This window comes from Taudactylus pleione, unplaced genomic scaffold, assembly GCF_031769625.1.
Source record: "Taudactylus pleione unplaced genomic scaffold, aTauple2 ptg000672l, whole genome shotgun sequence".
Taxonomy (NCBI): domain Eukaryota; kingdom Metazoa; phylum Chordata; class Amphibia; order Anura; family Myobatrachidae; genus Taudactylus; species Taudactylus pleione.
The window spans coordinates 211458-229818 of NW_028285074.1; the positions used below are offsets into that span (position 1 = coordinate 211458).

The window sequence follows — 18361 nt, forward strand, 5'->3', positions numbered from 1 at the left end:
GATGGGCAGGAGAGCAGCCGGATTAAGGAGGTGGTAAGTGCCCCAGGCCACCCGCTATCGGGCCCCCCACTCCCCAGCCTTTGATTTTACAGTTTAGAAGCTAAACAGTGACGAGAGGGAGAACTCCGAGCAGAGGGCGGGGCTACATGGCAGGGGGCGGGGCTACATGGCACCGTACAATCAGCATGAGGGACTGTGGAGAGGATCTCTGCAGACTGTACACTGTAAAGTAGTAACAGGGAGGGGGGACACTGTGTATAACAGACCCTCCAACTTGACCCGTTCCATTAGGTACAAAATGCTCTGCTCCTGGACTTCCCTCGTAATGTATGATTGCAGTCACCAGTGGTGAAACATCTGTCTCATCAATTACCTAGTTCAACACAGGTGACTGCAATCATACATTAGGTGGGAAGTCCAGGAGCAGAGTGTTTTGTACCTAATGGAACGGGTCATGTTGGAGGGTAGGGTATAAGTGTGATTATATGTGAATATGGGTGACAGTATGTATATATATGTATATATGTGTGTGACTGTACAGTACATATGTATGTATAAAAGTGTAACAGTATGTAGTATGTGTGTGACTGTGTGTATAGGTGTGTGACTGCCTCTCCTCCCCCCTAATGCCAGGGATCACCTCACCCAGCAGGAGGCAGTGTTGGCAGCGACTATTATCCTGCTTGTGCCCATGTTACACTTTTACAGCAAAATATACTGGGAACAGCTGCCAGCTCCCTCCTGCAACCCCTATGCCCCCCTTCCCACCAATGCTAGGGGTCACCTTACCTTGCAGAAGGCATTGCTGGTACTGTAATCACCCTACTGGTGCCCCCTTTTACACTCTTACACCAAAATACTACTAAGATCAGCTATCAGCATTCTACTGCCCCTTCCTGTACCTTGCCCATGCTGCTCTTAGTAATACTCATACTTGCCAACTCTAACTGATTGTCAGGGAGATTCCCTGAAATAGTAGAAGTCTCCCTGTCTCCCTGAAGAGGCTAGTAATCTCCCTGATTGCACCTTACCCCCATTATTTGGGGCCCGTTTACATTTCGATGTAAACCAATTTTATGACACGCCCCTCAGATGTAGCAGGACACGCCCACTTTACCTCCGCGCTTATAGGTGTTACTTTCACAATCTCCCTGAAATACTTTTTCAAAAGTAGGCAAGTATGCCTTAGATTTATGCTGCAACAGGAGATGCTGACTGATCCTGGTTTCTGACTCCTGACCCCCTGCCATATTCCAGTCGCTAAAGTGCGTGTATGTGTGTAGCAGGGAATATACGTCTAAAAAGTTTGTGAATGGTCTGATATATCTGTATTCAACGCTTGCAACAAGGTCGCTCATGCGCGCTGACATGTCTGGACCTGCCCCCAGTCGGGGTTTGCCCGAGGCCGCCCCCGCACTGCCATTGCATTCATTTTAACAGAGTGTCCCGAGCAGTGTGCGTCGAACAGCAATGGTGCTCGTCTTCCACCGATTCCTTGCCACTGCGAAAGCGTGCAAACCAATCGTACACACATTTTCTACTCACAGTATCCTGCCCGTACACTTTCACCAACATTTCGTGAATCTCCATCGCCGATTTACCCAATTTGAAGCAGAACTCAGGGGTCAATTTACTAAGCAGTGTTAGGAGAAGTGAAGAGTGAAAAGTGATAAGGTGCCAGCCAATCAGATCCCAACTGTCATTTTTCAAACACAGCCTGTGAGATGGCAGTTAGGAGCTGATTGGCTGGCACCTTATCACTTTTCACTCTTCACTTTTCACTTCTCCTAACACTGCTTAGTAAATAGACCCCTTAATGTTGTGTCGGTGCTCCATTGCTGTTGGACGCACACTGCACGGGACACTCTGTTGAAATGAATGTAATGGCAGTGCGGTGGCGGCCTCGGGCAAACCCAGACTGGGGGCAGGTCCAGACATGTCTATGCATGTCAGCGCGCATGAGCGACCTTGTTGCAAGCGTTGCATAAAGATATATCAAACCATTCACCAAACTTTTTATAGCTTGTCAGCTCCTCTGAGGCAGGGACTGATGTGAATGATTATTCTCTGTAAAGTGCTAGGATATATGGTTCTGATTCAGAGGAGGGCCTGTCAGGCAGTAATGCTAACCATTACACTATCTGTGCTGCACAAATACATACAGTCAGGTGCATAAATATTGGGACATTGACAGAATTTTCAGATTTTGGCCTCTATTAACCACCACAATGGTTTTGAAATGAAACAAATAAGATGTGCTTTACCTGCAGACTTTCAGATTTAATTTGAGGGTAATTACATCCAAATCGGGTGAACGGTGTAGGAATTACAACGGTTTCTATATGTGACTCCCACTTTTTAAGGGGCCAAAAGTAATGGGACTATCAACTCAAAAGCTATTTCATGGACGGGTGTGGGCTATTCCCCCGTTATTTCATTATCAATTAAGCAGGTAAAAGGTCTGGAGTTGATTCTAGGTGTGACATTTGCATTTGGAATCAGTTGCGGTTGACTCTCAATGTGAGATCCAAAGAGCTGTCACTATCAGTGAAGCAAGCCATCATTAGGCTGAAAAATCAAAACAAACCCATCAGAGAGATAGCAAAAACATTAGGTGTGGCCAAATCAACTGTTTGGAATATTCTTAAAAAGAAAGAACGCACCGGAGAGCTCAGCAACACCAAAAGACCCGGAAGACCACGGAAAACAACTGTGGTGGATGACAAAAGAGTTATTTCCCTGGTGAAGAAAAACCCCTTCACAACAGTTGGCCAAATCAAGAACACTCTCCAGGAGGTAGATGTATATGTGTCAAAGTCAACAATCAAGAGAAGAATTCACAAGAGTGAATATAGAGGGTTCACCACAAGATGCAAACCATTGGTGAGCCACAAAAACAGGAAGACCAGATTAGAGTTTGCCAAACAACATCTAAAAAAGCCATTACAATTCTGGAACAACATCCTATTGACAGATGAGACAAAGATCAATTTGTACCAGAGTGATGGAAAGAGAAGAGAAGGAAATGAACTGCTCATGATCCAAAACATACCACCTCATCAGTGAAGCATGGTGGTGTAGTGTCATGGCATGTATGGCTGCCAATGGAACTGGTTCCCTTGTATTTATTGATGATGTGACTGCTGACAAAAGCAGCAGAATGAATTCAGAAGTGTTTCGGGCAATATTATATGCTCATATTCAGTCAAATGCTTCAGAACTCATTGAACAGCGCTTCACAGTGCAGATGGACAATGACCCGAAGCATACTGCAAAAGCAACCAAAGAGTTTTTTAAGGCTAAAAAGTGGAATGTTATGCAATGGCCAAGTCAATCCCCTGACCTGTATCCGATTGAACATGCATTTCACTTGATGAAGACAAAACTGAAGGAAAAATACCCCAAGAACAAGCAGGAACTGAAGACATTTGCAATAGAGGCCTGGCAGAGCATCACCAGGGATGAATCCCAGCGTCTGGTGATGTCTATGCATTCCAGACTTCAGGCTGTAATTGCCTGCAAAGGATTTGCAACAAAGTATTAAAAAGTGAAAGTTAGATTTAGAATTGTTTAGTTTGTCCCATTACTTTTGGCCCCTTAAAAAGTGGGAGGCACATATAGAAACCGTTGTAATTCCTACACCGTTCACCTGATTTGGATGTAATTACCCTCAAATTAAATCTGAAAGTCTGCAGTTAAATCACATCTTGTTGGTTTCATTTCAAATCCATTGTGGTGGTGAATAGAGGACAAAATATGAAAATTCTGTCAATGTCCCAATATTTATGCACCTGACTGTATATACACAGATATATATATATTCAAATTAGATCATTAGTATAATTCCCCTGCATTGGTTATAAGGCACAATGATCCATATGGCTACATGTATTTTCTGAAAAGATTTAGAGGTCTATATACTAAGCCTTGGATGAAAATAAAGGCAACAGAGATAAGGTACCAGCCAATCAGCTCCTAACTGCCATGTCACAGGCTGTGTTTGAAAAAATGACAGTTAGGAGCTGGTTGGCTGGCACTTTATCTCCGTCGACTCTATCTCCATCCAAGGCTTAGTAAATAGACCCCTCAGTGTGTTTCCATCACCAAGTAGATCTTACTAACTGCTTTGGGACCCACTTACATTTGGATGTAAATCAATTTTATGACACGCCTCTCAGATGTAGCAGCACACGTCCAGTTCATCACCGCTCTCATAGGTGTTACTTTCACAATCTCCCTGAAAACCTTTTTCAAAAGTAGGCAAGTATGACCTGGTCCAGCCGGCCTTGACGTACGTCCCCCTGGGTAGCTTTGGGGTAAACCTCCTTGGGAGGGATCTTCTGGTGTGCTTGCTGTGTCTCCTTCTAAGGAATTGGTATGAAATACCGCTGGGCGCATGGCCGGCGGTTCGATTCCTGGCAGCGGCAGCCCGGCAGCGGAAGTCCGACAGCGCTGGAAATCCCGATCGTGGATAGGTAAGTATTGTCTAACCTAACCCCCCTAACCCTCCTTAGGGGTGCCTAACCCTAACCACCCCCCCAAGTGCCTAACCCTAACCACCCCCTTCCCCGCTGCCTAACCCTAAGTCCCCCGGGGGGGTGCCTAACCCTAAGTCCCCCCCCTCCCCCCGGGGTGCCTAACCCTCCCTCCCCCTAGCCTAGCCCTAACCCTCCCGGGGCGGTGCCTAACCCTAAGAGCCCCCCGGGAGCCCTAAACCTAACCCCCCCACCCCCCGCGGCTGTCCGCTACATCTAGACGCCCGGCATTTCACCCTTGCCGGGATATGACAGTCGGGAAGCCGGCTGCCGGTATTTAGGCAGTCGGCTTCCCGATTGCATACCCCTTCTAAATAGTGCCAACTACATGATCCCCCATTCAGACAGTAAGCATAGGAGAAGTCTGACAGTACAAATACTGTATAGAAAAAGAAGTCATATTAAGAATCACAACAAACAACACTGAGCATATGACTTAGTACTATACAAAAGGTTACTATGTACAAAGACGCATTAATCATCATTCATTCATCATTTTAATCAAGAGTCCATAAACCAATGTTGTAAAGTGCACACCAGCAAATTTGATCTTTATAGAGAACCTGTCTCTCTTAGGTAATAAGATAATTGTGCCCTGTGCAGAGCGGTGTTCTGTGCACGTCAAGGTCTAACACGCGTGCGACACTTGTACACAACATTATGTGTGTAACCCTCTGTTACATGCTATATAACAGTGCCTCCACCCAGGTTATATTGTATATATTTTATAGACTCACCTGGGAAAGCTTAATGATATTATGAACTATATGAATATTCTATTGGATAGTGTGTGTGGTGATGGTGCTTTACATTAAACAATACTTCACATTTATGGCCTCATGGGGAAGGACCAGGGAAGAGATAGGGGAGGCCAGGAGATGCTGGGGATAAAAGAAGAGGAAGCTACAAGTGAGAATGATAATAAACAGGAAAATTCACATGCCCAAACAGCGCCCCCTGCCCTACGGTGCCCTGTGCGATGGCACTGGTCGCACTACCCTAGTTACGGCTCTGTATATATATATATATATATATATATATATATGTTTCAAAGTCTAGTACTGTAGGAGTCCTTAGTGTCCAGTAAAGTTTGTGCCACTTTCAGTAGTTCTGATAGGGAAAGATTACTGCTAAGCCTTTGGCTGCAGTGTTACTCATGCTGGCACAGTTCCAAGTATATAAATAAAACTGATATAGGCCCTGATTCAGAGCCGGACGCTCTGACCAGAGCGCTCGCTCTGAATCAGGGCCCACCTCCATTAATATGGAGCGTCCTAGTGATGTCAGTGGGGCCGGCTTTAGACGGTAGGCGTTCCCTTGGGAACGCCTCCGTCTGGCAGGCACGCCCCTGGCACGCCCGCCAAAGGGGGGCGTGCTGTCAGTCAACATCGACAGCACGCCCCCTTTGATGAGACACTCCGAGCGAAGGAAAGCCCTTCGCTCGTCGTGTCTCGCGCATGCGCACCATCGACCCACTTGCGAGCGGACAGCCGCTCGCGAGTGGGTCTGAATGAGGGCCATAGTCTCCAAGTAAGATGCTTAGAGTTGATACATCGATAATATTACAGTAGATGGCAGATGTTAGTACAGAAGTTTGTGTCCTGTATTATAGCTTTAACTATTCCAAATTACAACAGTAACTATAGTTAGTTACAATTGTTTCCCTAACCCTTGAATTAAATTTATCTCTTACAAATTGAAACTCAGTAATAATACTGTGTCAGCTTAAGGGGGGTATCCACTAGGCGATTTTAGCAAGCGATTGCACAATAACGACGTCGGTATTGTGCAATCGCTTGCAAATCGCGCATGCATCTGGCATGTTTTGGTCGGGAGCAACCAGCGATGCGCGTGCACGCTGGTCGCTTCCGACATCTATCATCGCCCGTACATGCTGGTCAACCTGACGATCCAGCATGTGCGGAGATGAGGGATGTGCCTGGACTGAACTAGTGAACGTTCAGTGTAGGCACATCACTAGATATACAAACGAGAGCACGACAGCAATGTCGTCATCGTGCTCTCCTTTGTATATCTAGTAGTGGATACCCGCCTTTACAGTGGGTACATACCTGACAGATATATCTGCAGATGATGGTCGTTCATACACACTGAACGGCCATCATCTGCTTGTGCCCTCGGGTCCCGGCGGCCGGGGGGGCGGGTCGGGGGCGTGTCCCGCCCCCCCCTCCTCGAGGCTGCCGCTGTGTGTGTATGGGCGGTCTGCAGACATATCTGTCCATCGGCTGTGCAGCACAGCCAATGCGATATGTCGGTGAACGCCGCCGTTCACCGACATATCGCGGGGACACACTGGCCGACGGGCAGCAGATACATTGGCCGATCAGTCAGTGTGTACCCAGCTTAGAGTCTCATGACAGCTTGTTATCTTCGCAGCAAAACGGAGATAACCTGTAGCTTACTCTTTGCTCCTGCTCTCCTCCTCCTCAGCATTACTATACATGCTTGGAATGATAATTCCCTCTACCCTATAGGTTAATGTTCCAGACTTCTTAGCTGCTGCCTAACTCTTATAACTTTGAAGCATAGCAGCAATGACAGCATATGGATGGAAACTTTCAGTACTGTAGCTGCGATATAGGAGGCCTAATGGTGCATACACACGGTCAGATTTTCTGTCAGATCTGAACGATAACGATTTTAAAAATCGTTCGTATCTGAAAGAAAAATCTGACATGTGAGCCTGCAGCGATGAAAGATGGACGTTCCCGATGGTCAGATAACGATATCTGACATCTGATGTGTTTGTGGTCAGATTTGGTCGATTTCTTTAATTTTAATACTGTCTGAAATCATTCAAATCGTATGTAAAATCGTTCAAACCGTTGGTAAATAATCGTTCATCTGACAGATCTGGCCATGTGTATGCATAATTAAGCACAGTCAATAAGCCTCGTCTCTACTAAATATGGATCCGGCAATCTTGTCCCTGAATGACTGGCTAGGAAGCATCTAAGTGAGTGTGGTATGGTGAATGGGTTTTACTCACTTATAACAGCTGAGGCTCTGCCTCCCCTCGTGCTGCACAGACACTGCACTGTCAGGCTGAAAGCTGGCCTCCCACAGGGGTATCAGGAAGGGATACTGGCAGCTATTGCATATCTGTTCTGCTGCTGCTGGTGACTTACTCAGCTAACAACAGCTAGCAGTTCCCGGCTTCCTCTGCTTGCGGTCTTTCTCACCACCACCATTGTCCTCGATCGCTGCTAAACACCAATCACCATGGGCTGCCCCACACTGGCCTCTGCCTCTCAGACTCCCGGACGCCGCTAATACTATAGCTCTTTAAGCAGCTCCGGTAAGTCTGAGGGACAAGCACTGGAGGGGGCACCGGCAGACCGACGTTAGTGCCGCAGCTCTCCCTTTTTATACCCCCCTGCCAGCTGCGCAGTCTACTCCCTTCCCGCCTGGGTCTCGAGCTCCCTCAGAGCCATCTCGTGCCACTTCTGGCACTTTCCTCAGCCCCTCGAGACCTTTCCCATACTAAAAAAAACACCCGCCCCTACCCTGGATGCTTGGCCTCCTGCACTAACTTCCTCACAATTTACACATTAATCATACAAATACAATAATACTTTATATAATATATTTGTTAATCAATAAGGTTTATACAGTACATATATACATATCATGGAAACCTAATTATTTATACATTCTTTATGTACAATTACTGCCCTAATAGGGGGTGAGGATGGGTACTATATCATCCGTAACTATTTATTTTTAAAGGAGCTAATACTCTAATGTCCTTAGTAACTGGTGGGCAGGGCTGTCTTAACAGCAGTGTGGGCCCTGGGCAAAGCAATGCACTGGGGCCCCTACCCACCCATTCACGGGAACAAAATGTAAATGGTCATATATGCTGCCCAGAACAATGATATGACACAGCCACCATATAATACACAAGAGAGCCTGCTGCCCGTATTGGGGATCAGTATGAATGACCGCCGGCCCTATGGCCGGTGATTCAAATCCTGACATCGGAAGACCGTCACCGCTGGGTCCCTTATTATCAATGTGGATGATGGAGTCCACCTGAGCAGTGTCCTATCCCCCTGGGCCCCACTCCCAATATATAGTATCTCCCCCTTTCCACCAAAGCAGTGTCATAAACACCCTGAGCCCCCACTCCCCATGTGTTTCTGCCTTCTGCCCTCCCCCAATAGCAGTGTCCTCAGCCGTGAGTTCCCACACACCCTTGTCTCTGCATCCCCCCATAACAGGTCATCAGCCCCCACATATATCTGCCTCCAACTCCCCCCATAGCAGTATCATCAGCTTCCTGAGTCCCTACTTCCCATGTCTTTGTCTCACTCTCCCATAGCAGTGCCATCAGCCCCCACTTCCCATATGTATCTGCCTCCCCCTCCCCTATAGCAGTATCTTCAGCTCCCTGAGACCCTACTCCCCATATGTCTTTGTCTCACCCTCCCACAGCAGTGCCATCAGCCCCCACTCCCCAAATGTATCTGCCTCCCCTCATCCAGCTCTTACCTTTATCCTGTGTGGTGGAGCCGGGTCTGTCAGCAGCTCCGCAAGTGTTGCCTGGCTTCTCCTCTGCACTCTGCAGTAGCTCGCGTCAGCCTCGGAAAAGACTAGTTCCCCTTCAGATACTGTACCTGGAAGTGACGTGACCTGAGGGCGGAAGTGCAGTTTCCTGCCCACACAATCCAGCAAAAAAAGACAGTTGTCCCCTCGTGGGCTCGCTTCGCTCGCCACGCTTCAGGCTTGGTGGCTCACTGCGCTCGCCACATGATTATATGGCCCCCTCTATGCCCACTTAGGTGGTAGGGAATGACGTTTGCCTTTAATACCTATGCCTAGGGCCGGCCCTGTTGGCGGGCCCCTTGAAGCTTGGGGCCCTTGGGCAACTGCCCAACAAACCCAATGGAAGAGACGGCCCTGCTGGTGGGTTAATTAGGCCTTCATGTGCATATATTATGGACCATACATTCAGGATATATCTGTGCAAAGTATAGTTCGTTTTTCTCTACCCATTAGTGGAAATAACTGCTGGTCACAGTACACCTCAGGTAAATCTTCCTTCCAAATATCTAAGGGTTTGCAGAACCCAGCAATTACTGTTGCGTAATGTAGTGCTTGTCTGACTTAATTAATTATTAACAGTATTTCTCAGCTAAATGTTTACTTCAGATTCTGCATTGCATGATGTTATATATTACAGGGTGATAGTTTTACTATCCTATTTGGCCATTCTTTATCCTTAAATCAATAATATGAAAAAAATGAGGTGTGTTCTCCTTACCATAAATTACTGTGGCAGGCTATAACAAGACTCCTGGACTTTTCCAATTTTCATATGTTCTGCACATTCTCACGGACTACCATGGCAACCACAGTCACATAGCATATGATGTAAGTAGCTGAGAGGTTTTAGGGATTTTAGCACACATGCAGTAGCAAAACATTGCTCAACTCTGTAAGCATCAGAATAAGGCCCGGTGTGTGTGTGTGTTACTGGCGGCCATTTTGTTTTGAAACCTCCACAGAGATTTTGAAAAGGAAATAATGATTTCTAGAAGCACAGCTAATAAAATGATCTGATCAGACAAATCATATACATGGCTAAGCCTCGCTTGCTATTTAATAAAACAAATAATACACACAAAACCTATGTGGGATAGCCTCCTCTGCATCATTCAGCCTTTTGTTCACCAATGGAAAAGCCACACACTGACTTTTTGAACTTTGGAAATGTCAGGCAAACAAGATAACAATATTATTAGCCTAACACCCCTGAGTGTTATTTGAAGGCTACAAAGATAAACTATCTTTTAGTCTCCAGCGTCACCCATTTATGTCCTCATTCTTCCTACACCAGGGATTTACCTCACGTGAGATCGTATTCTCACTAGCTGACTGTGAAGACTCACCATTATAAGTAATGGTATGTTGCCAGGCAGGTAGCGCGGCATACGATGATTGCCACCGTTATTGAAGGTCATCCTCGTCATATTATCATTAATGTTGACTGTAATCCAAGTCGTGTAGTGAAAGTTTTGTATTTGTGAACTGGTATTAATAGCTCAAAGGTCGCCGTGAAAATTGTGCAATCTCTCTCTCTCTCTCTCTCTCTCTCTCTCTCTCTCTCTCTCTCTCTCTCTCTCTCTCTCGGGCCTATTCATCAACACTAAAATAACAGTTTTAAGGACATTTTCCTTAATTACTCTTTTTTTAGTATTCATTAACACAGGAGATATCACTGATATCTCCTGGTTGAGTCCGCCTGCGTTAATTTCCACACTCCCCATACATTAGTACATTAGTATTCGGACACTGATTACAGCTGAAGGTAATGGCGCATGCGCAGCACTGATTACAGCTGCGGTAAGTTAGTGTATAGAGGGAAAAGTATCTATTTCCTGAAGAGCTGTTATGGCAAAATGACAGCTTTTTGTAATAGAAAATGTAATGACTGGCACTAAGGGCTAATTGATAATACAATTAATACAATATATAGTAGAATGAGTAGGAAGCGGATGTCTAAAATAACAATATTATGCACATTTATTGACAGTTAATACATATAAATACCAATGAAAATATAAGAATAAAAATAAAATCACTGATTAGGAGTATCGATGGTGAGTCAGATAGTTAATCTCTATCTATGGACATCCTGGGTGGGAATGTTAGAGTTAATGTCCAGATGAAAAGTCAATGAAGACAATATTAAGGTTCGATTACAGTAGATAGTTACCAGTTTGAGATCCTTTGAGATGGCAGTCCAATTAGCAGATAACTGCAAAAGTGATATCGGTGGTAAATTAAATTGAAGAAATCCCAATGTCCATAGAGAGACTGTAGAAATGGCTTAACGCGTTTCGCTGGATATTAGAACTCCAGCTTCTGATGAAGCTGGAGTTCTAATATCAAGCGAAACGCGTTAAGCCATTTCTAGTCTCTCTATGGACATTGGGATTTCTTCAATTTGTGGATCCAGTGAGCCCTGCAGTATTTCCTATTTATAAGGTTCAATCCTTTTTGACAGCTATCCAACACCTCTACTAATGACTAATATTGCAGTGATCTGCCAAACGGACCTAAATCCTGAGGGACCATCCCTGAAGATTCAATACCAGTCATTTACCACCGATATCACTTTTGCAGTTATCTGCTAATTGGACTGCCATCTCAAAGGATCTCAAACTGGTAGCTACCTGCTGTAATCGAACCTTAATATTGTCTTATCAATTAGCCCTTAGCGCCAGTCATTACATTTTCTATATATATTGGGTTAGAGGCTGACTACCTCTGTCTGGCTGCTTAAGTGACAGCGCACCTAAATACTTTTCTATTAGCTTTTCGTAATAGATAGTTATGGAGAGGAGGAATGATGAATTCCTCCGGTAATTAGGTAGAACACCATGCGAGTTCTTTTAGTTATGATGAATAGGCCCCTCTCTCATAAATTATACAGTGAAGTTTAATAATGTTTATAGACTGGGGAATATGAATTTTGAAAAAGAATATTCCCCAAAACCCTTTCATAATTCATATCGATTTGAGCGCTGTTGCACAAGGGGTTTGTTTAAGGGTCTGGCAAGCATAAAAGTAAGCATGATTAGATTATACAGGTACAATATAAGGGACTTAGGCACCCATTTACCTTATTACCAGCGAAATATTTTTTTAGTAACGCAGTGATACTAACGAATATGCCACTGGCATTTAGTATTACTTACCCCTCCAGCGAGGACCAGCGACTATCCCCTTCCTATCGCTGAGAGTTCTTTCACCTGGCGGGAACCCGGCAGTGCCTGGAAGGCTTCGCTAAAGCCAGAAAGACTGTTGCCGAGTTCCCATTGCCGGCAAATGGGGACCATATCGCTCTGTTGGTTAATTATTGAAAGATGGACATAACCCCTTTGACAAAAGGGGCCCTTATGCTGGGTACACACTAGACAATTACTCGGATGCAGTGACGTGCGGTGAGGTCAATGGCTGGGGAGGCACACATGGAGATAAGTCTGAGTGCTGGGAGTCTGTCTCTCCCCCTACTTACTGTAACTCTCCCCTTGCTACACTAAGCATCAGTGTCCATTGATTCTCCTACCTGCATCACTGTGTCGTCTCTTGCTGCTGCTGACTGAGCTCTGATCTCTAAACACTGCATTGCACTTCCTGGTCACATGACACATTCAAGGTGTCCATCAGTGCTCAAGGCACGAACCCCCTACTCAGAGGCATGTCTCTATTAGCTCTCTTTCTGTGCAGCTTACTGCCCGTGGTGTGGCCCTGCCCTAGCTCTGCAAGCAGTGTCTGACTATGCAGAAGTGAGACTGAGCTGTTCCTGCCTCACTTCTCGTCTCCCTGCAGTCCGCACGACAGATGGAGTGACCCAGCTGCAGACGCCGGGAAGGTAAATGGTGCAAGTGAACAATGTATCGGGCGGCCGGACACAGGATCGTACAGTGGGCCTGATTCAGAGGCGCTCGCAAAAAGCGAGCGCTTGCTCTGAATCAGGGCGGCCGCTTTTTTTTTTTGTCCCAGCCTCCTGGCTGCTCGCTAAGCTGTGGATGACGACCCACAGCTTCTGCGAGTGGCCAGGTGATGGTCACGATGGTCGCGACCATCGGGCTTGCAACGAGACCCTTGCGGTAGGGTCTCGTTCCCACAAGCCCCAGTGAGCTTCCTGCTCTAATAGATGTCAGTAGGGCCGCCCACAAACGGCAGGCGTTCCTTCAGGAACGCCTCCATTTGTCCAGCCACCTCCCCCTCCCCGCCTACAAAATGGGGCAAGCTGTCGATCAACATCGACAGCCGCCCCGTTTGTAGCGAGCCCCAGAGCGAGTGAATTTCTCACTCGCTCCGGGGCTCGGGCATGCGCCACGCCCAACCATCGACCCGCTTGTGAGCGCATAGCGTTTGCGAGCGGGTCTGAATCAGGCCCTGTGTGTGCCACCCGCTCTATATATCTTTCCATCGGATGGTCAGGCGTCGGTTTGGCAGATCAGGTAATGTGTACACAGCTTTTGAGTATATTGGACGGAATGCGACAGTAACGCCCAAATGATGCCAAATTCTTAACCGAGTCTGACACAAGATTACTGACTCATTACTTGATGAGGAAGTAAAGAAAATCGTCACTACACAAATATTTAGGGATGGCAATAACAGATAAAAAGGATTTCAACTTTTTTTTTAATTGAATCTATTTTAAAATGTTATTTTTTGTTTGTTTTCCACTTTAGTGAAAACCCCAATCTAAGGAATAAATCCTACCAATCACTGGGAGCAGGAAACGATTGATGAATTAACCCCTAAAAATCAGAACTGTAGGAGGACAAGACCACGTAGGTAAGAGGCAGAGATGTATTACAGGCTGGGGGCCATGTGCACCAACCTCACCCCACTCCTCTATACCGTCTGCTGGCGGCCATCTTTAGAGCCATATTTTCATAAAGATGGCGCAGTGCAAGAGTCTTTGGGTCTGATTCTGGGTCGGGCGAATCTCTGTTCACAGACAGAAACTGCGAGTTTTGGTATACAGCGCATGTGGAGACGCACATTTATGCCGTGTCGCGTATGTCTACCCTACTCAGAGGCCAACAGAACTTGGCCGGATCTGTCTCTCTGTGAAATTGGGCGTATCGGGCCGGCGATAATATGGTAACCATGCCGAGTCGACATCATAACTGTCGACATTCTGGTGTCAACATTATGAATGTCCACTTCCTGACTGCATAACAGTCAGGAAGAGTGTATAACAGTGGCCAGGTCACCTCACTCTGCCAGCCCGCTGCTGGCTCGCTCTGCCCCCACCCTCGCTATATAGTGCAGTAACCCAGCCTATGCATAGGCCGGGTCACCGCTGAATGCCCGTTCCACCCACGGCCGACTTGTTCTGCTCCCCCCCCGCCAAGACCGACCCCATCGCCGCAACCCGTAAGGCAAACTGGCGCATGCACAGAAAGGACCTGCTTTCCACTTGCCGGTTACACAGGACCGCAGGAGAACACCGGATCGCCGGAGCCCTCGTTTTTGGATTGCTTCGCTGTAAAGATAATTTTGCATGAATTGCTATTTAACAAAGCTGTATATCTCATCGAACGGGTGTGATATATATAGTAAAAAGTAACAATTCTCTTATCGCTTTCTTAATAGATCCCAGTATCACATTGATAAAGGTACTTACCATGGGTTGGGGACGGGATGCCAGTGGTCAGAATCCTGACAGGGCGTCCCGACATGGTTGTGATACCAACACCTGTCATTCGGTATCCTCGCCCCCTAACCCTCTGTCCCCAGTCCCTGTGCTGGGACATGGAGGATAGCTTCGCCCCCCACCCCTGCCAACACGAGCTGCGATGCCCCGCCTCCACTCCCTAATTGGTTTCTGCCCAGAAAGTATCAAAGCAGGAATAACCATCAGTGAATGAAACTATCGATAGTTCACAGCTGAGGTTAACCACCAATGGCACTACCGATGGAACACAAACCGATGGAATACCCACCAATGGCCATCCCTAATCTATAATGGGTGCAGGGTGTGGTGCACACGGGCTCCTGGGTCCAGGAGGACCCACACCCTACACCCATTGAATGACATTGCCTTGCAGCCGCTACTGAAGAAATCTCTGGGAAAATGGCAGATATGCGCATGAGTCCCTTCCGCTTAGAAGATGCCACTGAGCACTGGGATCCCTACACCCCCCAGCTGCAGCCCAGGTATCAGAGGGAGAGTACCATGGCCTCTTCTATTTCTGTTACAGCATTCAAGGGGGAGGGGAAATGGGGTGACACAAACAGGGTCACACCATGTGACTGGGAGGACCAATCACCAGCTGCAATCTGTTGATACCTTACAACACCACCGTTTACTACATGGTCGTGCAGACTTAAACCAAAGCTAATAAACAGGCAATAGTGAATTTTGTAAGTGTTCTATATAACAAAATACATGTATTTTGCTGGAGCCGTTAAACACAGGCCCTCATTCAGAGCCGCTCGTTAGCCGCCGTTCGCTCGTTCCGAGCGATGTTCGCACATCTGCGCATGCGTACGGTTTGTAATACACATGCGCGAACCAGTCAGTGCGGCCGAAAATCGTTTCTTCGCTATATAGCGAATGCCTGCAGTTTTGAGTGACAGAATGAGGCGCATGTGGGTGGTAACGGGAAGGTGCTTGAAAACGGGGAGTGGAGATCAGAACGCAGGCGTGCTTAAAGGTCAAAACGGGCGTTTTAAGGGTGTGCATAATTAATACAGCAGCGTCATTGACCACGTCACTTGGTTATTTTATAGTCAGAACTGCTCGCAAGATTGCGGTAGGAAAAACCAACCACAAGAATAGCGAGCAGTTCATGCGCTGTTCGATGTACTCGATTAATCTATTAAATAGCGGACATGACGTATGGTGCGAGCGGCCAGGGGGCGTCTTTTTCAAAATTACGACCGCAAGTTTTGTTCACTCGTTCAGACTTAAAGGCGTGAACAGACCGCAAAGAGCGAACGGTTCATTTGAATAGCCAGCCCTTTTTTGAGAACCAACGACCGCAAATAGCGTCCGGCTCTGAATCAGGGCCACAGTCCTTAAGTAGAAATTGTTTTCTGAAAATTTGCTGAAGTACAAAAATAGAGATAGTTATCTCTAATATTTACTTATCACTCTCATAGATTGTACTCTTCTCCTTTCCTACCCTTATCTTCCCCAATGTCCCCCCCCTCCTGTCTTGTCTTGTCAAACATTCTTTACTACTAATTTATTTTATTTTTGTTAATTGATTTATTTTATACGAATAAATGAGTGGTGGTTTGTTTAATGTCTTCTTGTGACTCTGAGAAGTTGTGATATTAATATTGTGTTGTTCACGTGTTTCATACAAGATCGGTTCTATAACCCCTCATTGTAATTTATGCAGTTTTCTCACTGCTCGTATTGTCAATATGTAAATTCTTTTATTCAGTGAACATGCTATGTTTATTTTTGTAATTTTCTTTAATTGTTTTGAAAAACCAATAAAATACAGTTTCAAAAAAACACAGGGCCTGATTCAGAGCCGCTCGTAAGCGGCCGCTCGTTCGCACTGAGCGATGTTCGCACAACTGCGCATGCGTACGGATTGTAATACGCATGCGCGAACCAGTCAGTGCGGCCGAAAATCGTTTGTTCGCTATATAGCGAATGCCTGCTACTTTGAGTGACAGGAGGAGGCGTATGTGGGTGGTAACAGGGGAAGGTGCTTGAAAACGGGGAGTGGAATTCAGAACACAGGCGTGCTTAAAGGTCAAAACGGGCGTTTTATGGGTGTGCATAATTAATACAGCAGCGTCAGCGACCATGTCACTTGGTTGTTTTATAGTCAGAACTGCTCGCAAAATAGCGGTTGAAAAAACCAACCACAAGAATAGCGAGCAGTTCATACGCTGTTCGATGTACTCGATTAATCAAATAAATAGCGGACATGACGTATGGTGCGAGCGGCAAGGGGCGTATTTTTCAAAATTTCGACCGCAAGTTTTGCTCGCTCGTTCAGACTTAGAGGCGTGAACAGACCGCAAAGTGCGAACGGTTCATTTGAATAGCCACCCCTTTTTTTTAAACGAACGACCGCAAATAGTGAGCGGCTCTGAATGAGGTCCACAGTCCTTAAGTCTTTAAAATTGCAGCTTACAGAATATGTTTCGAAAATGATTTGTTTTTCGTATGTATTGAAAATAAACTTGCGCAGCACATCATAAACCTTATCTATATAATAAGCGAGAAAGCATGTCTGTCTGTCTTTCCGTCTTTTTGTCCTTTATGCACGGCCAGAGTTTTGCACCTAGCTCCAATTTGGCATGGTGATGTAGTTTGACCAGGTTTAGGTTTTTGCCTAGGTTTGAACTTTGTCAGGGCCACACACTGTCACACAATCGCTAAAAATAGGGACACTCTTAAATTGCATAGGTTCCAGGGCTGGCTCCAGTGGAAATTGAGCAAACTTGATGACTCATGCAAGTTCATATTAAATCCATAGCCTCTGTGTTTGCATGCAAGGGCTTAACTATAACTTTGTGGGCCACATAGCAAGATCTTAAAAAGGTCCCCCCAGAGGTAAAAAAACCCCCACATACATTTGCCCACACACAGAGCCCATTCATGTTATGCCACACAGAGCCCATTCAAGCTATGCCACACAGTGGTACCCCTTATACACATTATGCCATGCAGTAGTAGTGCCCCTATTACATAATGCCACACAGTAATGTCCCTTACTCTATACAGTAATACCCCATATACATTATACCACACAGTAATGCCCTTTACAGATTATGCCACATAGTAGTAGTGCTCCATATAACACATTAGCCCACACAATAGTAGTGCCCCACCCCCCAGCACCTCCCCTCCCCATGTCCCTCCAGCAGCCTCTTGCCTCCCCCTGTATGTCAGCTGGTGGGGATTTGGGGCCGAGCCGCCAGCTAATTACAGTTGGCGCACCGGCAGACATGCAGAGACAGCACCGGCGCAATTTGAATTTGGTGCCGGTTACGAGCCAATCAGAGCTCACCGGCAGTCAATCAGGAGCCGCCACTGCTGATTGGCTGCCAGTTCGCAAGCTCTGATTTCTTAACGACCGTGGGCTCCATGACTGCCTGCCAGTGTACCAGCTGTAATCAGCTGGTGGGCACACACCAAATCAACATTGCTGACACCCGGGCCCCCTCTACGGTCCTAACTGGACTGATCCACTTTGTGTGCGTAACTGGGTGCAGGGGAAGCGGCGTGCCACAGAGGCAGCTCAGGCACCATAGCAGCCGCACCCCTTACACTCACGGTAGGTACGCCACTGTTTGCA

General features: G+C 46.4%; 1 protein-coding gene across 4 annotated transcripts in view; it reads left to right on the forward strand.

Annotated features, from left to right (window-relative positions):
- The window catches only part of LOC148478169 (circularly permutated Ras protein 1-like), a 152439-nt gene that overhangs the window by 9778 nt on the left and 124300 nt on the right, over nt 1–18361 (forward strand). For 3 of the 4 annotated variants that reach the window (XM_088455840.1, XM_088455843.1, XM_088455842.1), the window contains exon 2: nt 13772–13877. The exons of the other annotated variant lie outside the window; for it this stretch is intronic. The gene's annotated coding sequence lies outside the window, so the exon portion shown is untranslated. The remainder of the gene's footprint in view (nt 1–13771; nt 13878–18361) is intronic. 4 annotated transcript variants of the gene reach the window in all.